This window comes from Camelus ferus, chromosome 26 (genome assembly GCF_009834535.1).
Source record: "Camelus ferus isolate YT-003-E chromosome 26, BCGSAC_Cfer_1.0, whole genome shotgun sequence".
Lineage (NCBI taxonomy): Eukaryota > Metazoa > Chordata > Mammalia > Artiodactyla > Camelidae > Camelus > Camelus ferus.
The window spans coordinates 23,410,969-23,436,556 of NC_045721.1; the positions used below are offsets into that span (position 1 = coordinate 23,410,969).

Genomic DNA, 25,588 nt, shown 5'->3' on the forward strand with positions numbered 1-25,588 from the left:
TTGAACATTTACAATTTTTTTGGTCAGAATTTTTGTGTCTTGAGTGTATTCACTTCACCCTTATAAAAACTTTTTAGAATAAGTATCCTTTTAGTCTCCATTTTGTAGACGAAGAAACTGAGGCTTTGAAAGACCAAAGTACTGGTTCAGGATCCAGGCTGGTAGAAACTGGTTCACATCTGAGCTGTCTCACCATAGGAGCTGGGGGTCTGAGTCACTAGACAGGAGAAAGGAGACAAAACCTGCTGTGGCTGTGTGAGGGTGAACCCAATCCTAGTCTCTCAGCCCCGGCCTCGACCGACAGTCCACCCACCTGTCAGTCATGAGAACTCTCCTCTCTCTTAAGTCCTGGGGTTTTCACCTGCCTGAGCTCTCAGTGGTATCAGATTAACACAGTGCCTTGCGAAACGCCGGCTCCGTCCTCACTCATCGTTAAGTACTGGAGGCTTCAGGCGACTTTCGGGGGACACGCCTTCACTCTGTCCTCGGAGCATTCTCACTTCCTTCCCTTCTGCTCTTGCCTTTTTTGGCTTGCTTTTTAGTTTTTTCTAAGAAACTGATCATCTCAGTATCTTTCTCCTGGAGATAACTTACCTTCTGCTAACTTGCGCGGACACACACGTACGTCCAAAATACGTGCTTCTTTTATAATTGAAATTAGGTTCTCAGAACTTTGTTCAGGATCCTCTCCAGTTGACCTGGCCAGCTCGGAAACACGGTTCCCCTGGATTTTATGCTGTTTTCTTTTCCCGGGAGTCCCCTTTTCCTTCTAACTTGTTGGCTTGTTTAAGTCAATTGGCGGCTTGCGTTTAGTTTCAAGGTAACATGGGTGTCTAGAATTCAGATTAATGTGGACTGGTTATAAAATATATTGCAGAAAGTGAAATAGTTAAGGGTCTTTAGGCTTCTAACAATTGTTTGAACTTGCTAAGGAGGCTTAAGTTCTTATTTTTGGTAACCGAGTGATATTAATATCATAATGTCCTCAGCAAAAGTACTGCTGAGAAATAAAGCCTCAGAGAGTCATGTGAGTTCTCAAGTTGCCACAACTCATATGTGTTGGGTATTGTCCCTTCCCTTTAAAAAGAATTTTCCTTAGAACCTAACCCCTTACATAAAAGCATAGAATGACTCTGCTGGTAATCTTACTAATTCTTTGTAAAGGGCAGTGACGATTTCCCAAGTTCCTTACTTCTTGATCTCATTGTTCCTGAGGCTTTGCAAGGCGAAGAAAAACAAGCAAAAAAGGAACTTGTTTGATTTCCCATTTATTGTCTGATTTGTGCTGCACTATTATTTAATACTTCCTTAATACTGTGATAAGCTTCAACTCAAGTTTTTAGTTAAATCAGGTAAAAAGGAAAAAAAAGAAAAGCTGCTTTTGTTAATGTGTTCTTGTAAACTTAGCTCCAGGGTTGTTTTTTTCCCTCATTAAATAATCCTTTTTGATATGGTGCCCAAAAAGCCTCCTTTCAGTAATATTTGAGAGTTGAGTTGAAGTAATCACTGTAAATATGTATTAGTTATTAAGGATGAAGTGGTAAATTAGTCTTAAAGTGCTTTAATGCCTCTGAACCAAAATGGTTTGAGAATTTCCTCTTAAATTATAAGTAGTGGGGAAAAATAAGGCAAGTTAACTCTAGCACTAAATTATCTCTATAGTTTTCTATAACCTGACTTTTGTGGGATTCGTGTACCATAGAGAGGTCGTTAGATCTGAGAAGCAATGTGGTGGCAGCAGTAACTGACCCACTTGGGTACAATGTTAACAAAAGGAAAACAGTGTTTACTGAGTGTTAGTTCAGACTCTTTGCTGGGTCTTACATAACCTCTCCCTTGCTTTAAACAAGGCTCTGTATCATTTCTGATTTCCACCTTGCTTTGAGAATATGAAATGCTTTATTCCATTAGTATTTCCATATTTTCATTAAAGCTTCGAGATTTTTTCTTCATGTTTTTCTGGGAGAAAAAGAAAAAAGACTTCTTTTTCTGTGTTAAAGGCAGCAGAATATTAAAACAAGTAGGAGAGAAATTTCACTGTGATATAATTAGTGCTCTGAACTTATTTTCCACACTCCACTCCTTAAGTTTAAAAAAAAAAAAGTCTAAGTGCGTTTTTGAATTCGGGCATAGAAACACCTTATTAATAGGAACACTGGTAGCGTTCAGACTGGAAGAGTTTGGGATGAAGATACAAGAGGATGTTTCCATTTTTCTTTGTCATCTCCAACAAAGTGCAAATTAGAGCCAAGACGAAGGTGAGTCTGTGCCTGCAAGAACACTTAAATTTTTAAAAAACCGATCTATATTGGGGCTCGTCACGTTGGCCCGTGGTGCCCAGCACTTCCCAGCGGTCCCCCGTCTCTGTGGCTGTCTTCTCCTTCTTCCCCATCTCTTTTCTTAATCTACCTCTTAATAATATAGCTCTCCCAAAAGTTTCTTTTATTCCATTACCTCTTCTCTCGATATTTTTGATATTTTCTCCTCGAGGTTCTCATGCATTTCTGCTTATTTATACATTTATTCCAAACTGATTATCTGTTATGTCCCAGGAATAATACCGAATGCTGCGAATACTGATTCTACCTTCTGGTCTCATCTCCTTATTTACCTTCTATTAAGAGGACTGGAAGTCCCTTTCCGGTTATCATGGGGAGGTCGACATCCTCGCCTGGAAGCTGGCGTGCTTGTAGTCCTTGATTCTTACTTTAAGTTCCTGCTCTGACTGATCTTTTAATACCCAGCCACTTCCTGAGGCTGCCTTTTTCCCCAGATTGCTCTACCAGGCGTGTGGCCACTGCCCTCTTTTCTTGCCCGTCAGGGCGCTGCCGACATGTCTGTTGCATGAAACAGATGCTCCTGAAAAAGGGCATAGAGGGGAGAGGTGATAACTCAGTGCAGAACAGGAAGTTGTTCCTACTCATTATTAAACTCAAACCTTTGAATGTGAAGGAAATTTCCACAATGTGCAAGCTGGACCTGCGAATCCCAACTTGTTTGCCCCTTTTCCCACCTGTGGGGAAAAAAACTGGGTCAGTCTGAAAGGAGGGTCTCATGTTTCCTCCTCCGGCTCCCAAACCGCTGCACCCATGGGCCCGTCTTACACTGGACGGAGGACTGGGCGCCGGTCCCTCTTCAGTGTAACCTGCATGGTAAGCCCTCTCAGGTGCATCAAGGGTATTCGTGTGTTAGATTGGAAACTGTAGCCTCTAGAAAACACAGGGGCAGAAAAAAAGGAGAAAATGGGCCGCGATGCTACACGGCATCCTAGGAGGACTATTTCCAGTAAGAGTAACTGTTGAAAGTAGGGCAGGGAGAGAAAGAGCGCCTGTGTGACGGAGATCCTGCTCTGCACAGACGCCCGTGGGGGTGCTGGGGCCGAGTGCTCCGCCGCGCGTCAGAGCTGGCGTGTCCCACTGCAGACTGCCTCACCCAGACCCGCTTCTCGCCTTTCATTTCTAAGTTATTTCTACACTAATGACAGTCTTTAATCATTCACATCTGTGTCTCCTCTCTTCCCATGACCCTCTTGTCCATATTTTTGCTTTCCTGATCTTTTTGAATCTTCATTCCTAAAGAATGTTCCCATTCACCATCTGTCTCGAAGTCCAAGTGTTAGCCCCTTGCTGTTGTAACTTAGTTTCTGGTTATGTCCCAGGCAGAGCCTTGTGATAAACTTCCTCCTCGTCGTCATGTTTCTCTTCTGTCCCTTTGGCCACATAGGATTCTTAAAGTGCAGTGTGGAGCCACACTCCTCTCCTGATGAGGATCCTTCAGGGTTGTCTTTTTTCTCACCCTCTTCCCAGAGGTCTTCTGGTGGGACTGGTATTTCTTTTCTCCAAATTCATTTACCGCGTTGTCTGTGCTTATGTATCTCTCTGATTCTGTCGTTCCATCTCTCTCTTAAGAGCTTTCCTTCAATAGCACCTTAGATTTTCCCTTTTTTTTGCAGAAGTACATGAAGTGGGTGGTAACTTCTTATTGATTTGCTTGCCTACATCCTTCATTCCTTCCAGACTCAGCCACTCCCTCTCCCTGCTGTCCCCTCCTGGAATGCTGCTCACTGCTCTTCCCATGTTCTGCTCATGCACACGTGCCCCACGGCACCCCATTCTCCCAGACTCAAGCCTCTTGGCATCTCCTCCCAGAAACCTTCTGGTGGGACTCGCATCTCTTCTCTCAGAATTCATGTACCACGTTGTCTGACTTAGGTGTCACTATGATTCTGTGTTTTATTACACATGTATGTGCCTTCTCTTTCCTACCAGACAGTGACTTACATTGGGTAGAAAAGTGCTTACACATAAGCTCCAGTATCTGTTAATTACATGAAAGAGATGATAAAACGGGCAAATATTAAAGATAAAGGCGGCTATCAAGGGTAATTCTTAAGGCCATGCAACTATTGTTTCTGTCTCATTGTCAGTGGAACCATTCTGATATTAACCAGAGCAGCCTAGATTATGCTGCGGTAACAAATTAATCTGCGAATCTTAATGGATTAACATATCAATGGATTATTTTTTGCAGGGACCACGGGTCTGATGTGGATCGTGAACAGAACTCTGTTCCACATAGTGACTCGGGGCATGGGGCTGGTGGACACTCGATGGCTCTAATATTGCATTAACCAAAAAAGTAGGAGCACACTTCTATCTCTCAACTCTGTTGTCTGGGCTTTTGCTTAGAAGTGACACATGTTGGTTTGCTCATAGTCACCTGGGCAGAATTAGTCACAAGGTCCCATCCAGCTGAAGAGAGCGCTGGCGAGCTGGGCGTCAGGGGACTACCTGGTGCGCTGTTCTTACCGCACCTCCCTATCAGATGAGTTAGCGCTTACTTTTGCAGAGGAAACGTACCTTCACTTCTGAATAGGAAAAGTCTTTACACTATAACACTATAAATATTCATAAAACTAATTACCAATTTTGAAATTAATGGATGTTTTACATAGAAATAATTATCAAGGAACAATATTTTATACCATTTAACATTATTAGTTTAACAACAACAAAAAAACAAAAATTAAAATTGAATGGCTTATCACTTACCCTAATATGAGTCTGAATTGTATATATTTATTTTCTTATTAGTTTCTTACTTGCTTCAAAATTATTGTAATATCTCCTTAGCTTAATAATAGCAACAATAACAAAAAAAATGTACTAGGTTCTGTGTTTATTAGTTAATATGTTTATTAGTTAATAAACATCAAACCTAGTACATACTGTTATTTTTTTCATATTTACTTCTGTGAACTAGAAACACGTTGCCTAAAATTTTGTGTACAGTATCTCCTGAAATTCTCAGAACATTCCTCTTTGGTAGGTAAATTATTAATATGCTCATTTAAATGTAAGGACATTGAAGCTAAGATAGGATATTTCCAAAAACACCAGTTAGTGCAAATGAAGGCTAGAACTTGATACCCAGTATGTCTGACTTGGTCTCTAAGTTGTGATGTGTTCTCAGGTCAAATAGTAGACTTCCTCATCATAACTTAGTCTGCCTCTTCATCTCCAGAATATTATATAACATACTTTATTTCAAAGTCTGCAAGATAGTTAAACAGTGTTAGAACTTAATTATAAAACAAGAAGGAAGATTTAAGACGTTCCAGTTAAGAACTCATTCATCCAGTGGGTCCTAAAAGGCATCAGATAGTTTTAATTCATTGATTGTCAGAGGTAGAAATGGAAATGCATTCATGTGGGAAAGGGCTTGTCACTAGGGGCTGCTGTCTTTGAAACGAGGCAGGTAAGACAACTCCAAAACAAGCTGTCATCAGCTATTACACATCACTGCAAATGTTCGAGAAAACACTGTTTCAGCACAAGGCTGCCTTGAGTCACTAGATTACAGCCTTGCTGTTTTGACAACTATTCAAGAAAAAGAGATATGAGCTTTCTTGCCAACAAACAACTAAAAAGAGCGAGAAATTGCAGGGTAGGCAGAAGAGGAATGATGATACGATCTTGAGAGAGAATTAGAGAATTTATTATTTCATTTGCAGCATACTCTTCTTGGCAAGGAAACGTACCATGAGCCTCTTATGGAAAGACGTAGAAACCTTGTTCATAGGCCCGAAGAAAGGAGGGCCGTCCAGTAGTTTAAATGCAAATCTGAATTCCATTGCAGTATTCCTGAGTTCGTTTATCAGAGTACGTACTGGAGTATTCTCTTCCTTGTCCTCTGTTGGGCCAGTTAACTGCCTCTGGCTTCTGCACTGAGTTCCTGCTTGGTTTTGGTAACTGTCTGTGTTCTCTCTCTTTCTCTATGTTCTAATTTGCTTTAAACTGAAGAGTGAAATTCATTGATTGTGGCTCTTGCTTATATAGCTTATATTGGCAACAAAAATATTCCCTAAATGTTGTTTGTTTTTGAGCTCAAAATGAAGCCATGTGAAACAAGCACATTGAACTCCTCTTCATATTTAGACCCAAGTCTCGCTGAGGCACGTGTCTTACAGCTATGAGGTTGAATAGGCACGTAGAAACTTTGTATGCTTGTATTAAAGTACTTGATGCAACGCTTACATGTCTGAGATGATCTGAATTTAATATTCTGTGCCTCCATTTCTTGATAGTTTGTGTAATATACTGTTTTACAGGCTTTTGAATTGTCGTGTAAAATAGCAGGGGACTTTATGCTTCAATACATACATTTCTTTATTCACTAAGGAAAAAATCATGTTTTTTGAATATTAAAAGTTATACATTTTAACCAGTTATTTGCTATTTAACAGTTTTTTTGGGGGGGAGGAGTTAATGATTGACTTGGCATTTAATTAGTCCAGAGTGCCTCTCAAGTTAAAGGCCTTAGAAGAGCAAAGAGCAAGGTGACTTGGGGTTACAAAGACAAAGCAGCCTCACTGCCTCTGGTTATTGCTCCTCGTACATTCCTTGAGAGAAGAATCAGTGTTTGAATTTTCTTTTCAATATTGCAGGTTTTTAAAAACTGAGGTTTATAGGACTTGAAAGCATGGCTTCATATTGGGCTTCATAAAACGTCAAAAATGTACACAAGACTTGGTAGGTCTTCATAGATACATCTGTAGTGGGGGTGGGATCGAAGGCACAAAGCTTTTATTAAATTGCCAAAAGGCTCATGATGCACACAAATTTGGGAATCATTGAAATTATAATTCCTTTCGTTTGTTGTTAAATATCGTATAGACTGGAATAAGTGACTTAAAAACAAAGCTGGAAGCAGAGAGGCAGCGCTGTGGAATATTAGGACTTGAAAAGGATGCTTGTTTTAGTCCCTTTGAGCTGCTATGACAAATTACCATAGACTGGGTGCTTCAACAACAGACGATTGTTTCTCACAGTTCTGGAGGCTGAGAAGTCCCAAATCAAGGTCCCGGCGGCACACTTGGTGTCTAGTGAGAGACCACTTCCTGGTTCATAGACGGCTGCCCTCTCGCTGCCTCCCCACAGGGTGGATGCAGGGAGTGAGGTCTCAGGGGCCTCTTCTATCAGGGCACAAGCCCCAGTCACCAGGGCCCCCTCCTCATGACCTGATCACCTCCCGAGGACCCCACCTCCAAATGCCATTACTCTGGGGACTGGGTTTTAACATGTGAATCTGAGGGGGCAAAACACAGACACTCAGTCCCCTGCGGCACTTCAATAAATCTTTCATTTAGGAAAGGTGCTGTGAATTTGAAGTTGGCCAATATTTGGAAAAGTAAAGTAGAAAGAAGGCGGTCCAGGCCAAGAGAAGAGCTTGAGCACAGGCAGGGTATATCTGGGGGACAGCAGATTATTTGATCTGTCCCTGCTGTTAGTATAAGAGGGTGCAGTGCAATACACATTTGGGCAGGTAGCTTGGAGCCAGATTCATGAAATCAACCATGTAAATGATGGAGAGAAGCCAAAAGTGTTTTAGAATAAGAATAATATGATAAAAATTCCTGCTATGAGGGTTGTCCTGACATTAGAAAGAGAAGCTTTTGAACCACAGTAATTCGCTAGGATGTTATTGTAATGTTCCAGATAAGGATGAATGAAAGTTGAGATCGTGGGAATAGAAAGGTCTAGATTATTATAGAAATTTTAAGAAAAGGAGTTACCACCAGACTGGATGAGGTAGGAGGAAAGAGCAGTCTCAGCCGGAGCCTGCATATTTAGTTTCAGGCTCTTTGTTTTGAGGGGATTCAATGTAGTTTAACACACCCAGTGGTGAAAAAGAGTTCCCAGTAGAATGGTAACTATGCACACAGAGATGCTTACATTGTAAAGTGGACATTTAGTGTTACTAATCAAGGTATCATTTATTCAAGAATTTAAAATAATTGAATATTGGATTCCATTTCTGTTGGTAAAGCATTGAAGTGAACTCTGGGAATGTCATGTTGTTCCTGAAAGTCAAATATTTACCTTAGAAATGAATAATGTGGTACACCCTCTCCTCTGCAATAGGATAGTCTTACTTCAGTGAGTTTCAGGGGTATAAATGGAAATGTATTCATGTGTATCCTTTACAATAGGAATGTGTGTGTTTATCGTAATTATAAACTCTTCGCTGGGAAGCCCTTGAAGATAGAATCCTCTATCTCATTTGCATAGACCCCCCCCAGGAGGTAAGAGCTTTTTAAGGGCACACCCGTATTTTCTGCATAACTAAGAAAATGTTCTTGATAGACTTCTGTCACACACACTCACACACAAATGGCTGTTTCTTTTTTGTGTTGTAATTGAGTTTAAAGGAATAATTCAAGATACCTGGCAAGGTGTTAGTTGACTTCAGACAAAGAAAAGAACTGATTGAAGCTAGCACAGAACAAGAACAAATGCAAATATTGCATAATAAAAGCCTTTTCTCTAGCCAGTCAATCTAGAAAAGATAAAAGGGCTTAAGACTATTTTCTTCTATACCTATCTTCATAAGAAATAGCAATGTGTTGAGAAGTTTTTAAAAAATAAATTCAATGAAAAAATAATGTAATAAAAAGACTCAATACCCTGAGCCCAAGAGTCACTTGTAAAATCTTGACAGTGATAAGAAAATCAGACATAAGTATTTAAAAGAAAATTAAGAGGAGTTTGATGAATCCTTAGTTATTTCAAGATAAGCCAGCTCTTGTGCTAGCTGCAAGACTTCTTTAACCTTTATTTCATGACCTGAATGATCATGGACTCTGATCACTGACACCATCTTGAGTTCTAATAATACTGGGTTTTAAAGACCATGAGAAAGAGCAAACAGGAAATAGGTTGGTGGGTGAAAATGGACATCTGTAGTCTGTGCAGAGAAAGGAAGTTGTCCTGTGTGACCCCACAGATGGTCCATCTTTGAAGCTGCCCTTTGTCCCAGCTTCCGGAGAGGAGGGTCTACCAAAGCCCTGAATAAGTGTGTGTTGAAACAGAGACTTGGCAGGTCTCACTAGTTTTGAGAAAGTCACTCAGCATTTCAGTGATAGAATTAGGATTATAAATGAGATGGTCCAGTCCAGTGGACCTTCCAACTCATCACCCTATATCCTGAAGAAAGGTGAGGGAAGCCTCTGCTCAGTATGGGTCCAGATCCAAATTCGCATTTAGCATTTTCTGTGGTGGGGGAAAAATGTGGAAAGGAAAGACGTGGAGAAACTAAAGTTGTTGTTTGTTAAATCTCTGCTTTTGGGTGAAAGAATTTTATGCTATATATTTTGTTACATGGTTTTCATCTTAGACATTCTGTGTTTCATTTTTGGCACACAAATACTTTACCTAGAATTCATAGAGAGAGAGAGATTGACTTGTTTACTTTGTAGAGTTCAGATTGAAAACTTTCCTACTTAAAGGTTGAGATCTGTCTGTCTGTCTATCTATCTATCTATCTATCTATCTATCTATCTATCTATCTATCTATCTACCTACCTATCTATCATTTATTTATATCTATAGATGGTATAAAGAATAGACACATAGCTAATACTTTTGATAAACCTCAAATCAAATTTTGCATCAACTATTAAGTAATTAGCATTCTTATTAAAATTAAGTTAGCAAAGGTTGGAGATTAAGAATGTCCTCTTTTTTTCTTTTTTGCATGAAACTGTTAACTCACATTCTTACCAAAGTATAATTAAATTGAACTATGATGACAATTCTTAATCTTTTAAATTAAGTGTGGGATGTGGCATCACAGAGAAGAATAAAGCTGGGCATAGTAATATAAAGACTTATATTTATTCCTCTTATGGTCTGTTAGCTTGTAGTGCTTGTGAGCCACAAATACCTTACTGATGGGAAAAAATGGTAGTATCTGCCCTTTCTGCTTTGCATTGGGTCTCTGTGAAGATCAAACTCAATCACATGATGCCTTTAAAATCCATAAAGTAGTGTATATATATATATAATATATATATATATATTATATATATATATATAAAATTTTAAATTGCATAGTCGAAATTATCCTACATACTTTAATGTTAAATTTGCCTTTGGAGAATCTTTTTAAATTTAGGAAGCCTTGGAAATATCTTAAAAAGGAATTCTGTACAAAATATTGGTATTATCTTAGACAAACAAAGCTATTTTTTCCAGAATTTTCCCAAATGTTTTATATGGGTAAAACCAAAAATAACTAAACTCTACTTTTCAGAAGCACTGAGTTGAAATGACCACGTATGTCTCATATTATAGAATAATATTGTTTTTTTTTCTGAACACAAAATTATTTTGGCTACTTGTATATTCATAAGCAAACACTCTTTGTGTTATCTTAAAACAATATAGATTAACTGGATGTTTTTAAAACAATAAATCGAATGACAAATATGCAACCCACAAAACTCATATTTTGTGTGTAATGTCAGTTTATATCTTGCATTTTATTTCTACATTTTCCAGAATCAGTAGAGAACCTGCTAATCTGTACATAACTGTTAAGAACATCAGCTTTTTATCTCTATTTCTAAAAAAGGCTGGCATGTTTTCACATGTTCATACACAGTTATAATTTAGCAGCTATGTGAAAGATTGTTTCTTTTCTTGAAAATATTTCATATGATTGAATGTGTTGGCCATGAAGCAATGCAGAGGTGTGCTGGCCCTTTAATGCTCCGTTTCTGTTGTCATGGAAATAAGATTTTCAAGTAGGTTTCTCTGCTGTGCTTTGCTTTTTATAGATTCCCTATCATTTTAAGTTGGTTTTAGACAAGCATCCATATCCTTTAAACAAAAACACCAATCTTTACCAACTTTCAGTGTTTTTCCCAATAAGATTTATTAAAAACCCAGGAGTCGGGGAGTGTTAGATTTTCCAGGAGTGTACATTACATGTCAATGCTTAGCTCCTGGCTCTAAAAACTAGGATTTTCTTTAAAAAAGAATTATAATGGAAAACAAAACAAAAAAAAAATCAGGATCCAATTCCAATGTCAAGCTTTCAAAATGTGTCACTCTCACAGCATTATTAGTTGTATAGGTACAATTTATACAGGAAAAAATTTGAAACGTGAACAGAATCGTGTAACTACTTCTGTTGTTTATCCAAATTCCTAACCTAGGCCTCCATTTTCCTCCCTGATTCAGCAGCGACTTACCTCCAGAATTCATGACTGCAGAGAGATTTGCTGGGGTTGAATTTAGGTTCTGCTCCTAACTAGCTCTGTGATGTTGCAAGTTATTTCAACGGTCTCTTCCTCGGTTTCTTTCATCTGTAAGATGAGAATTGTAACAGTTACCGTGACAGTTAAATGTCTTAATAAATGAGGAATGCTTAATGATAGTATCTGAGCCAAATCTGAACCCAACTGAGCTCGATGAATGTTGGATCTGCCATTAGTTATCTCTCACTTTTCTCCACCATTCTCCACCTGTTCATTCTTCAAATACCTCAGACCTTTTGCTGCCTTAAGACTTTGGCCTCTGGATTTGTCACTGAATTATCATTGACACCCTGTCTTCTCTCTCACAATTCCTGATACGCTATTTCCTTGCCACTTACAAAACTTGAAAATTACATACTTACTTTATTACCAGTTTACTCTCTATCCTTCCAAATGTAGAAGGGTTCAGTACCTATTTGTTAAAATCATAATTAATCAAGAAAATTCATTTAAACTGCCCAGATAGTTCCTAAATCACTAAGTAGATGTTTTAATGATAGAAATGATTTCTGAATTTCCAAATGAGGCATTTTCCTGTGTTCTGCAGAATTTATCATGGTTTAGGTTCACTGTTAACTTTGAGAAAATCGCTTTAATACGGTAGAGTGAGTTGTAGCTAATCGCTCTTTTCTAATACTTATCAGCAAATCTAACAAAATGTTCTCCCTGTCGTGCTGGAGGCGATTGTTTGCTTCTGCTTGATGAATCGGCAGAATACCACCTATTTAAAAGCCCAGCGTGGGAAGGGGCCTATTAACTTTTACTTTATCTTGAATCGCCTTCAGTGAAATACACTAGCAATATTAAGATAAGAGAATTGTGGGGAACGGAGGCTCTAATAGCCATTTCTTTCGATTTAGTCCTGAAGGTAGAGCTAATATCATATATAGATTCACAACCTCCCTCTTAGAAACGCCATATCCTTTATGTACATAAAGCTTTCCTCATGGCCAGGAGGGAGTCATTGATTAAACGTGAATGGGGACATATTCGCACAGTTGAATGACACCTGCTTACACTCAGCACTGCTCCTCTGGAGGGGATTGCTGATTCCATCGCCCACAAGGAGCATTTTAGTGCAGGTGAAAGGAAGACAAGTTGCAACTTCCTTGTGGAGGGCAGTAAGTTTTTGGGTGAGCAAGGGTGGGTTTATTTCTATTTTTATTTTTCCTGAGCAAATGGAAATATGAGTTTTCAATTCCAGAGATAAAGGACAGGAGGAGAAGAGCAGATTTCTTCTGGGTTGGGGGGCACTTCAGGTGAAGGGGAGCAGAAGTGCAGTTTGGAAAGGCTGAGTCCGGGATGCCTGTGGAAGCTAAGTGCGTCTCTCTGGTAGACGGTTGGATCCATGGGGTCGACCTCAGGGAGGTTAGTTCCTCAGCCGCCAAGGGAAACACGTTTCACAATCATGGCGGTCTTGGGGCGAGGTTACAAATTGAGATTTATCTGCAATTAGTGATACCTTTCAAGTCCAAACAACCTTACTGGCTGCAGCTTAGGTGACAATATAATGCTTGCTTGTATTTTTCCCATGGGAGAAATGGAATCACTTCAAAATGAATGGTAAATTCTCATAAATAGGTTAAGAATAGCTTTACTTCTTTCTCTCAACTCTCTTTCTTGGAAAACACAAGCAGAAATGATGACTCAATCACGATAATTCACTGGAAGAGCGTGTGTGCGATCTGACCACCAGCAATTGAATGGCTGCCCTTTGCAAGGTGCTGATCTAGTGTCTTCATGGAATCAAACAATGTGGAAGTCTGGCTTTGGGTCCCATGGTGCAGATAATCCTGTAAGAGCAGGTTTTATTTCCAAAATTTGTCCTCTCATCGTGTGTGGTTCATGGGTTAAACAGCGACTTTCCCCTGTGCGTAATTGTGCAGCTAGCAAAGTGGCAAATGCACAGGAGAGGTCCCAGTGCTTGTCACCTGGGCCAGAGGACAGACATGGACACACATGACTCTGTAGTAAGTGCCAGAGACAACGACCGAGTGCTGTATGCGACAGAGAGGAGGGATCACTCATTCTCACCTCCCCCAGCTCCTCCCACCCCACCCCATTTGCTAGCAAACCCCTCCTGGGGCCCAGGCTTCTGTAACTCCTCTTTCACACAGCCATCCTGAGCAAGCTCTAGAAAATTCGGTCAGTGTGACCTTCCAAATATTTCCAGACTTTGACCACGTCTGACTAATGCCACAGGGACTCTGTCGGTTTGATCCGTCCATCTCTCTCCCCTGGGTGACCTCAGTCATCCTGGAAAAGGTGCCCCAGCTTCCACTCTTGCTCCCTGTAGTCGTCCTCAGCACGGCAGGTGGGTGGATTGGTTCCCTCTGGCTGTTTAACAAATTACCACAAATTTGGGAGCTTAAGACAATACAAATTCATTATCTCACAGCCCTGTGGGTCAGAGGTCTGAAATGAGTTTCACTAGGCTAAAAGCAAGCTGTCAGCTGGGGGGTACCTTCTGGAGGCTTTAGAGGGGGATCTGTTCCTTTGTTTTTTCCAGTTTCTAGAGGTTACCTGCATCCCTTGGCTCGTGGTCCCTTCCTTCATCATCACAAAGGAGTGTAATCTCCCTCTCTCTCTGTGTCTTTGTTTCTCTCTCATCTCTGTTTCTGTTGTCACATCTGCTCTGCCTCTGTCACATCTGCTCTGCCTCCGACCTTCCCGCCTTCCCCTTACAGAGCCCTTGTGATTACATTGGACCCACCCAGATGTTCCAGGATAATGTCTCCACCTCAGGATCCTTCATGCAATCACATCTGCCGAAGCCCCCTTGTTCTGGGAAGCAGCATTTTCACGGGTCCTGGGGTTCAGGACGTGGGCCTCTACACCTGGGGACCCTATTAAAAGTAAATACTGTATCACTTCTCAGCTTAAAATCCTCCAATAGCTCTCAACTCATTCTTAGTAAAAGCCAGAACTCTTAAGTGACCCACAAAGCCCAGCACACCACACCCTGCTGTCTGTCTGACATCACATGCGCCCTCCCGTTCATTCACTGCGCCTAAGCTGGCTAGTGTCCTGGCTGTCCCTGGGCGTCTTCAAACACATCCTCACCTTAAAAACCTTGCGTTCCTGTCTCAGTCCAGAGTCCTCCCAAATATGGACACGGCTCGATCTGCACGCCTTCAGGGCTTCACCTAAACTCATGGTCTCAGTGTCACCTTCCCTGGTCATCCTATCTAATAATTCAACACATTCCCCTGGAAATTTCATATTTTTTCCTATTGTTTTTTTGTATTCATCTTCTTAGAATGTACTACTATGTGTCCTACAATAGGGTCTATTTAATACTTTTTTTTTTTTCATTTGTCTCTTGACCTCTACACCAAGAGGGTAGAGATGTTGTCTTTTTTGTTTGCTTTTGGCTCCCCATTGCCTAAGAGAATTCCTGCCAGGTGGCAGACCTTAAAGAGTACTTGCTGAATGAAAGAATGAACAAAAAAAGGAATGAATGCCTGGGGAGCAGAAGAGAGTGGAACTGAGCTAGAGGAATAAGTGGGCTTGATATAGATCAGGAAGTGTGTTCCTGGTTGAGAGAGGACTATGAGCAAAGGTACAGGGGCTGGAGTGCTCAGGGAACATCCAGGAAAGATTGGAGCATGGCGCGGGGGAGGCGGTTACCTCTTCACCGAAGATTCATGCGCACCCTTTAACCAAGTGGCCTTCTTGCTTCTTTATTCTTCCCTCTCTGTGGGGGAGATTTTGATGTGAAAGACTTATGAGAATGTCAATAAAATGAAGAAGGGATGTGATCTGTTTTATTATGGTCATAATAATTCTAATATTTATTATCATTATTATTATTTTTATGATTAAGGCTCTGGCAGCTCTTGTCAGTGTCAACTTAAGTTGTTTTTCCTTTCTTTTTTTGAAAAATCTTTGTTATGGGAAAAGTGGGCAGGTGAGAGAATGCGATAGTTTAATCCATTCCATTCAGGATTAGGAGTATAACGGAGACACTGTGGACACACTGCAGCGACGTGAGTTCACAACACACATGTGATACAAAAGGAGTAAGGAAGGGGAACCCATCTGTGAAGGTCAGAGAGGCAGCCCACGCTGGGAGCCCGCCAGCAGGCTGCATCCTTGAGTAGGAGGACTGAGAATTCAGCGCCATTTCTCACTGTTTAAAGATTTTGTAACCACCCGAGCAAGCCAACAAGCCAAGAATAAAGCAAACTAAAAAAAGCAGTGGGACAGCTCTAAGGGACGGTGGGGCCTTTTGTCCTTTTGCTGAAGCAGGCACTTCCCCTCCCCCACGCTGGGCTGGGAGCCAGGAGCGAGGCATGGGGATGTTCCAGAGGAGATTTTGCTTTGCTTTGTGAAAGCCATGCCGTCGTTTTCAGATTAAAGGCCTGACAAATAAATATTTGAGTGAACACTAGCACCTCTCTCTCGGGTGGGTGGTCAGAACCCACTTGGGCAAGGCTGAGTGCCCGCTCGCCTCTCAAGTCGCGGTGTTGGCATCCCCTGTACCTCAGTGGTACCCACCTGGAGCCCAGGACGCCGGCTTTTCCCAGCACACTAGCTCGGAGCCTGCACACCGCAGCATTTCTCTGGAAGGACTTGGGAAATTTCTAACCCACTTTCTTCACTTATAGTTCAAGAAACAGTGGCCTAAGTTAAGATCTTGCTGGCCCAAGTTAAGATTGACTTTTCTCTCTGTTCTCTCCTCGCTCAGTCCTGGCAACTATGTGTTGGTTTTATGTACCAGGTATTGCCGCCTTGAGGTGTCACTCGGAGTAATTTTGAGGCTGGTGGTTCGAGAGAGATGTTCAGATGGTCACAATGACTCAGTTTCTGCAGTGACTCACTGTACTATCAGAGCACGCTGCTTAAATTCTCTGTCCCTTAATTTCCTTATTTGTTAAATGGGAAAATGATACACCTTAATTTTTCTATTGGGAACAATGTGAAGCTGAATTAGACCCGACTAAAAATATTTATCTGTTTGCATGTTCCTACCTTGCCTTATTCCGAAAAAGATATCTGTGGGCTAGGAAGATATAAACATGAGGGATTAAAGACTGCTTTATGAGCTGGATTAGGGATGTGGTATAGAGACTTAAAAATAAGGCAGCACAAACAGACCAGCATTTTACGGAGTCTCTGCACATCCTCAGAAAGCACAGCGGAGCCAAAACACCAGGAGAGCAAAGATAAGCTGCTGACTGTGAGGACAGGGAAAAGAGCAGTAGGCTGTCCAGGACCTTGATCAAGCACGCGTCTGATCTGGTTTGACTTCCAAGATGGACTGTCACCCTACGCTTGCACGCCCTCTGGCCTTGTTTACCTCAGTGCCAGAGGTACCGTTTGCTTAGTCTTCTCCATGATGCTGAGAACCTCAGTGCAGCCCCGTGCGTTGGTAGAGAGTCCCGAGTCCGCTGCAGCATTGCGTCTTCCTTGATCTTATCCCAGATGAGCGGATCTACTCCCGCCATCCTCGGTTCTGCCTCTGATGGCTTCTTTTTGATACCAGTCTAGCGGCACTAGATAACAATACGAGGTATTGGACCGTATATGTGACCTATCCTAATGATTAGGTTTTGAGATTGGAATCTGTTTCTCTCTCTCTCTCTTTTTTTTTTTAATGGAGGTACTGGGGACTGGACCCAGGACCTCACACATGCTGAGCATGTGCTGTACCGCTGAGCTGTACCCGCCCCACGCCCCGTATCTGTTTCTTGGTCAACTTTTTTTTTTTTTTTCTTTTTTAATCTTTAGCAGTTCCTAGCAGAATGCCTTGTACTGGGTATTTTCTTAATGCTGATGGAAAGGATTTAACTTGTTGTCAATTTTAATGCAGGCCAATGGTCCGTGAGTCTTCCTATGTGGAGACAGAGTTCTGCCGTGGTGGGGAGCAGCGGTGGGGGAGGTCTTCCCTGGACCTGCTGGACACACGTCTTCTCTCACTTCCGCTAATTTTCCCTGCTGACTCTTACCCCTCTGCCCTTCCCACCGGCTCGGATTCTTACTCAGCTTGTCTTGTTTCCTGAACTTCCTCCCCCGGAGTCTTCACCCATTCTAACAGCTTTAACCAGAATTTCTCACTGATGGTATTTCTGCCTTTTGTCCAAAGCCTAATCAGGGAAGACGTGCACCATTGCCTGCCCAGCTCCTCCTGTCTGCTGGGAACAGAATCTTTTCACGTTTGGGGGAAATGATCCTCCCAATAAACCCCCCCCCCCCCAATTCAGAATGACTCTTCTGTTGTTGCTTTGAGATATGAACATTGCAGATGGGTGTTGTTAACCATGCTCCCTGCTTGGGGGGAAACGTCTGGAACAGAGATGAGGACGTCACATGACAGGAAGAGTAGAGGCTGGAACCTCTTTCCCATCTCTTTGGGTGCAGGCAGGCATTCCTGTGACCAGACGCTCCTCTGCCGTGATCAGTCCACTTTGTAGATGTCCACATGAAACTCCCGTTTGGTCTCAGCTTGCTGGAGATCGGGCTCTATCTCCTGCACCAAAAGAGCCTTGAATGATGTAACAGATAAATATAATATTTATTCTTAATAAATCAAAAAGGTTGTATGGTTTTGGGGAATGGGAAAACAGAGATCAAGATATAAAATCATCTAGCTTCTGTCACCTATGTTAAAATTTTCTAGAAGAATAAAATTATACCCAAATTGATCTTTCCTTCCTACTTTTCCAGCTATTATTAGTTCTTTCTTACAGATCCTAAGTAGATGTAAGTTCTTGGATGGCTGATACACTTAATTTCTGTGTTGTGTGTTCCCTGCACAATTTCTGATACATATGAACTTTGCTAATAATTTTGAGTTGAAATAATATATTTATTAATATTATTAATTATAACATAATATAATAACATATTGTCCTGGAACAAAATCCTTGGAATAGCCAGGATATTTTTCAGATGTTCACTACATTATATACTACACTATCTTGTTTTACATTCCTTGTATTTATAAAGAAAAAAATTTTAACTTCCCCTTTTAAGGTCAATTAATTTATAACAGGGAAAATTACTATCTTATTCAGTGATTTATTAATTTATTAATCAGAATTTATTAACTTATTTGCTTGAGGTTAAGGTTTAAATCTCAATTACTTGTGAGAGGTCCAGATTGAAAATTACTTTTAGAATCAGTCAGCCTGAGAATAATGGTTTTTCGTTTGTTTGTTTGCTGGTTATTGAGTGAATTGCTGGATTCTTTAAGAGATTAGAGAGCCAGAATTTTAAGGAACAAATGAGAAAAGGAGACAGGGACTTGGCGGTCGGGAAAGATCACGGCAGTGGAGCATCAGTGAGGTACGTCCAATGCTAAGAAGTCACCTAGAACTAAGAGGTAAACGGGCCTGTAAACGCAGAAGCCAGAGTTCCATTCGTGACTTCCGAGAGCGACTGTAGGGAGTGGAGTGTTTGGAAATCGAATTGCAGGGGGCCTTCTTGGGGGCTGGAGAGGAGTGGGAGAAGCCTGTCAGCTAATCTGACGAAGGCCTGGGTTGGCTTTACGCAGCGGAGAAGGAAGACGGCGTGTTCCCGACAGAGAGCCTGTCGGTGGAATGTTTTCAATTTCACGTTGAGGAAGTTGTATTTGATTCACGGGGGCATCGGTCTGTTCGAAGTGAATTACGCTCTACAGTCAGTCATAAAGATATTTAGACTCTGGGAATGTAAGTCTAGTCCTTTAAGCTTTTGTTTAAAACAACGTGCCAAAGGAGGTGGTGGTGGTACGGTAAACGCCGCAGCCACTCACAGCGCCTTCAGTTTTGACTAACAGTTTTTTCTTGTTCTTTCTTGGTGTCTTCTGGCTTAAATATGTAATCTATCAGAGTCAAATATCATTTTGTTTCTATCAAGTGGGTTTAATTTATCCAGAGTGTAGCTCTACAGGGATTCACAGTAATTAAATAAGGCGCATTTCTCTCAACCACTCTGTTTTGATAAAACTCCAGCTTTAATTACTAGTTGACAATAAAAGGGCAAGTAGAAATAGCTGCTATATTATTTCCAATTAAAAGGAAGTTTTGTCTACGTTTTTAAAAAAATAGATAAATAAATGAGAGAAGTGTATCAAACGTGATCAGCAATTTGGATTTCCTTTTCAGTTCAAGGGATGAGTAAAAACTGCCAAATTAAATATAAAGTTATTCAGTACCCCTCCCTTTTTTTAACGGGACTATTCGCCCCGTTAATCAAGGATCTATATCAGACTACAGGCGAAAATAAGTCAGGAAATATAATGGAGCAATAAATCAGAGCAATGGAGACCACGTAAGAAGCTGAACAAATGCAAGAAGGAAAATAAATCTGCACAGAATGGTGGCCTGCATGGATCACAGACATAATAAGGGCCCTCTGTTCTATGTGCACATTTATGTCTGTAAAATGGATGGAAAGGTATGGCCTCTGCAGACAGACTGCCTGCTCTGAATCAACTCTGTGCCTCAGTTTTGATATCTCTGCAGTGGGGGTAATAACAGTACCTACCTCATGGAGTGGTTGTGAAGATTAACTGGGAAGATGTTCTTACAACAGCGCCTGGCATATCGAAAGGGCTTCTCCGAGCGTAAGGGCTTATTATTTCTGTTGTGACCATCGTTAGCGATCTTGTTCTGTTTGTAAACAGTAGAACCACCCTGCAAAGAAGAACCGTTCTCTTGAAACAACATGGTGAGATTGTCACGTGCATAATTTTTAATACTTCGGGAACTCTTAAGGTTTTAAAATGAGGTCACGTCAAAATTATGCCCTCTGCCAAGCCTCGGACAGTTTATGGTATGAAATGTCAGACACTCTCAGTTGCATCAGTGCGGTTTATGAGCACTCCCACCCGCCTGGTAACAGTTACAGGACAGTTCTACTCTGTGGTCAGTTGGTTTAGGCAGATCTGTGGCAAGTGCTGAACTGACCCAGGAACTGCTAGACCAAATCAGTCCACAAGTCTATCCAAGGGAACCTACTGACCCCAGAGAAAATCAATGCACACTGTTTTAGGGAGAAAAAAAATCCTATTTATAGATACTCAGGATAACGTTATTTTTGCAGGGCGGATTCCCTGTGACTCAAGATAGTAACAGTTCATTTAAAACCCAACTCTTCATGACCTGAAGCCTGTCTCTCATCTTTTCTAAGCAGTTTAGGGGAGAGTAAATTATTTGAACTGATGTCACATTTGAGGTTGGAGGAAGGAGTCTAATACTTACTGAGGGTCAGCTGTGCCTGCAGCAAGATCGGTGTGGAATGCACTTGATCCTCCAAAACCCCCGATGAACATAGGCTTGCTTTTTCTTCGTTTACAAATGAGAAACAGGACCGTAAGGAGGCGTCGGAGAATCAGAGCTGCCAGCGCTGCCGCTGGAAACTGATTGCTCAACTGAGCCCTGTTCCGGGCACCGTGCTGGCCTTCCTGCACCCAGAGAGGGGCCCAAAGGCTTCTGCGTGGGGAAAAATCATCCTGCCATTCACTCCCTAGGCCTGCCGAAGAAGTAGCTGGTTGGTTTACATCCGTCAGCACCTCCTTCCCAAAAGTAGTTCAGTGTTATGATGAAGAACGCAGGCTTAGGAACCAGCCTGGCTGGTCTCGAATCCCAGCTCTGCCCTTTAGAAACATTTCCCTGGAGCAAGTTCTTTCTGTTTCCACATCTGTAAAATGGGGATAACCAGACTGTGCCTCGGGGTTATTTTGATTATTGAGTAAAACTATGGACAAAGCTGCTAAGAACTGTGACTGGCGTATAGTAAGCCCTAAAGGTTGTGCATTGATCTTCTGAATTGGATCACGTGGACAAATACACTGCTGTCAGTTTGCAATTTCTAGGATGCGCTGGTGCTAACATTTTTCAAACAGCAGGACTGACTTCTCCCCATTTAATTATAACAACGGTTATAATTAGATTTATTTTTGACAGTGGTTATAATTGCATCATTTTTGTACAGCATTTTATATGTTTGAAAGAACTTTTTCATCTCCTTTCACCTGGAGCATTAATTCCCTCATCTCTCAATGGCTTTAATGAATGATGCCTGTCTCGTGAAGATGTCAGAAGGATAAGATGAGATGATGTACAGAATACACGGAGCACGGTCTCTGGTGCTGGGTGCAGTTGCCTTGGGGAGACAGCGGGGTGAGTACTGTTACATTCATTTTGTACTTGAGGAAATGGAGACTGAACGTCCTTGCCTCAAATCGTACAAGGAGTAGTGGGACGTCGGAGCGCACAGCAGGGCGCCTGACGGAATGTCTGCTAGCGAGGAAGTCAGTCACCATCAGGGCTCATTTTTCCCCCGAAGGCTCCCTGTAGTGACATGTTTGGACATGGAGGTTATAACATGGGTTCATTAATAAGAATCTCAGTAAGCTCTATTTTTTGAGACACGAGAAACTTCTTTTTGTTGACTTACAAAAGGTGTTTTAGATTTCACTGCACAAATTGGACGTTTTTGCGTTCCCTCCTCTCTAGACCATCCAGAGACGGCTGCTTGTTACCACTTGCTTCCATGACCCAGTTTTGTGTACTATTTTGGTTTTACATATGTCAGTACTTACCTCCTTTTAGTAAATGTAATCAGAAGTCAACGTAGTGTTGAAATTACTGCATTAACAACTCTGAAATGTGGATCGCCGCCTGACCGCTGTACTTGAAAAGCTGTGTTTTATAATGGAAAGTGTGATAGCCTTGGAGTCATGGAGGCTTGCGTGTGCCTCGATCCTGCTCCTACTGCAGGACGTGCACACACACACACAGGGTGGATTTGTGCACTAGATAATATTTTAGTGTCTTTTTAAGCCTCAGGATACAGATTGACAGTGAATGGTTTTAGAGATTGAATGCACAGGCCACTTTTTTTTTTTTTTTTTTTTTTTGCTTTAAAACTACAGCTTTGATTTCAACCTGACCTGAAACTGTTCCACTTAAAGATGTTATGTTGTACCACACCCAAACAACTACAAAACAGAAAGACAGAAAGACAAAGACAGAAAACATAACATTTAAGACCACTGCTGATTGCTCAAGCTTCTCATTCATTGTTTTCCTTCCTGGCTAATAATTGATAAAATTCTACTGATGACCATTTCATACCAGAGGTTTTTAGACACACATTAATCATTATGACTGTGGATGATACTCAAGAACCTCGTGTATCAGCAGCACAAGCTAAAGGACCCTCTCAAACACTTCAGCGTCAGACTGGATTGTAGGGACGTAGAAGCCCTCTTTCCTCCCTAATGATGCTTCATTCCATAAACATTGAGCTGCCTGGGGAGGGGAGGCAGAGAAAAGATCAGTGTTTTTGGTTCTCGTTCTCAACTACGCTGTGGTCTGGTTGGAGCCATGACATGTGCCAACATGATCAAACATTAAGGCTGAAAAGCTATGAGCCAGCAGCAAAGAGGCCCAGGGCAAGGGCTCAAGGGCTGTGGACATTTAGGGAAAGGGGAGGCTGCTGCCATCTGGGAGGCTCAAGAAGGACAAGGCATTGGGAAAGTGGGCAGAATCCAGACGCGCAGAAGTAGGCAAGGAGATGCCGGCCGCAGAAGCAACTGTGTGCTCACGTGTAGAGCTCAGAAAGCTCAGGGCGTTAACGGGGAACAGTCTCACAGTGCCACTGGGCCAAGTGAGGGTTTGTGATGGGCTGTGGAAGACCCTCTGGGTGCAGCCATCTTTTGAATATATTTGTTCATTTAGCCTCTCACCTCCCTCTTCTAGACTGTAAATACCATGAGAACAGGGACCTGGCAGATGTTTGCGTTGAACATGCCCCAGAAGTTAGGTTTGTATCTAGAGGAAGAAAAACACTCAATGTATAGCTGATGAATGAATGAATGAAAAGACTCTCCCTGGACCAGACTGCATTGAAAATCTTGTATTTTAGGATAACATCTTTTTAAAATTTAAAATTTACGATGCAAAGTATATTGGCGATCCTGCGTGGTCTACACAGGATGTACAATCAGAGGTGCCTGGGAAAATACTTCAGAAATTTATGATGACACCCTACGTATTTAGCTACAAGTGTTAAGACTGTTAACAAGTGAAACAAGGGCGAACTTTTAAATATATTTTATATCACTTATTTTGGGGACTTGATGAGTAAACACTTTTTTGCTTTTTTTTACTAAGTCATTTAATATAACGAAAACTAACATTTTGGGAGATCCTATATTCAAACTAACATTTTGGGAGATCCTATATTCAAATCACTTCTGCAAATTACTTGCTTCTCTAAGTCTCAGTCTCATGACCTCGACGATGGAAACCATTTATTCTCAAATAGTCGCTAAGATAAAAACGTGCCGAGCTTACAGTGGGCACCACACAACTATTTGTTGAAGGTTATGGAATAAGAAGAGTTCAACTTGGTCCCTGGGAATCTCCTCGCTTCAAAGTAGGTCTGTCCTCTTTCGCCTCGTGAATGGTGAGAGAGAAAAAAGTGCAACTTGTGGTTTCTGCTCTCAGCGACAGGCAGAGGAAAGACACACTGAAACAGTATCCATATTGAAACGTTACAGATGAAGAAGATGTATGATACTTGGCAAATACGAGTTGTGCTAGACAAATGAGACTGACATTCGGGCAGTGCGATGGAGGGAGGAAGTAAATGGGTTTCCGCTTAATATTTGCAGTATCAGACCCTGAACAACCTTGCACTCCATCTAGGGCGACTGCAGTGGGGTGCCGTGGGTGACGCGAGCTTCCGAAGAAAACCATACAGCACAGCTGCAAACTGATGGATTGAGTGAGTGTTGCACAACCAGATTGGAACCAAGGGGCGTCCTCCAGGGCTCACTTAACCTAGTACAGTGCCCGTGGAGCAAAGGGACTTTTAGGATGCAAATGCCTTGTGTTGTTTGAAAAGGCTTGAGTGGAGCCATAGTCTGTCATCCACATAGACCCTACATCATTGCCATTAAACCTTTCCTGGGAGAATGTCTTCTGGCTGTTTCTGGTACTTGAAGAACTTGGGGGTATTTGTCCTGTCCTAATTAATGGAGAATAGATCACAAAGACCTCTTACTCAAGACTGATAACCCCCAGATATCTACAAGATACCCAACTCACAAAAAAAGAGACAGTGCCTAGAATCACACACCCTTCTTAGACATAGGAAAGCAAGGGCCTTTCGTCTTGACCGCCCGCTGGGAGAAGCTGCTTACTCCCTGCTGGGTGCATCGGTGAGGGCGTTTTGAAGACAAGTTGTCAATCTGTGAGTAGTTTCCTTTTGTGACATAAGAAGCGTGCTTAGGTTACCCGAGGTGATCTCTGGAAATGTAAGCGTAGGCTCTGGTATTTCTTTTTTTTTCAGCTGTGAAAGGTCTTGCAATCTAATGTAAAACCAAAAAGACCAGAATGCTTGTTATAAAGCTAAGACTTGAATCTGATTTTTCCTCATCATTTCTTTATGCACCGTGTAGCGTAATCAGCTTTTTCAAAGGATTTTTCCTATCATCTGTGTCTGCAGGAACATTCAAAGCAAGATTTAAAATCAGTATTTCAAAACTCAGAACTTGTGACAAGCTTTGCAAACATTAGATCTGACTCCCTGTCTAGCTTGTTCTGTCTCTCTGTCACTCTGTTCTGATTTGTTTTTTGTTTTTGTTTTTGTTTTTGCAAGCTTGTCTTTTGCAATATCCAGCGTGGTATGTAAGGCTAGGCTTAACTGAGATTTCTAAATTGTTGGCCTTTGATAGGATTCCATTGTATCTCACATCTTCTTCATCCCCTCACCCATTGCTGGGCACTTAGGTTCGTTACTATCTTGCCTGCTATGAATAATGCTGTGATGAATGTAGGGGTGCGTGTATCTTCTTGAATTAGTGTTTTCATCTTCTTCGGGGAGGTACCCAGAAGTAGAATTGCTCAGATCGTATAGTAGTTCTAGTCATAATTGTTTGAGGAATCCTCATACTGTTTTCTATAATGGCTGCACCAATTTACATTCCCACAAACAGTGTATGAGGGTTGCCTTTTCTCCACATCCTCCTCAACACTTATTATTTCT

General features: G+C 41.5%; 1 protein-coding gene and 1 long non-coding RNA gene across 4 annotated transcripts in view; both read left to right on the forward strand.

Annotated features, from left to right (window-relative positions):
• GPM6A (glycoprotein M6A) overlaps positions 1 to 25,588 on the forward strand; it is a 222,281-nt gene that overhangs the window by 76,060 nt on the left and 120,633 nt on the right. The gene's annotated exons all lie outside the window — the stretch shown is intronic.
• Positions 4,065 to 23,979, forward strand: LOC116660058. Of its 2 annotated transcripts, none has more exons than XR_004315422.1 (3): positions 4,065 to 4,076; positions 21,077 to 21,079; positions 22,562 to 23,979. It is a non-coding gene; the product is annotated as an uncharacterized LOC116660058 (long non-coding RNA). The 2 variants fall into 2 exon arrangements; XR_004315423.1 differs by lacking the exons at positions 21,077 to 21,079; positions 22,562 to 23,979 and adding exons at positions 5,779 to 5,780; positions 19,109 to 20,109.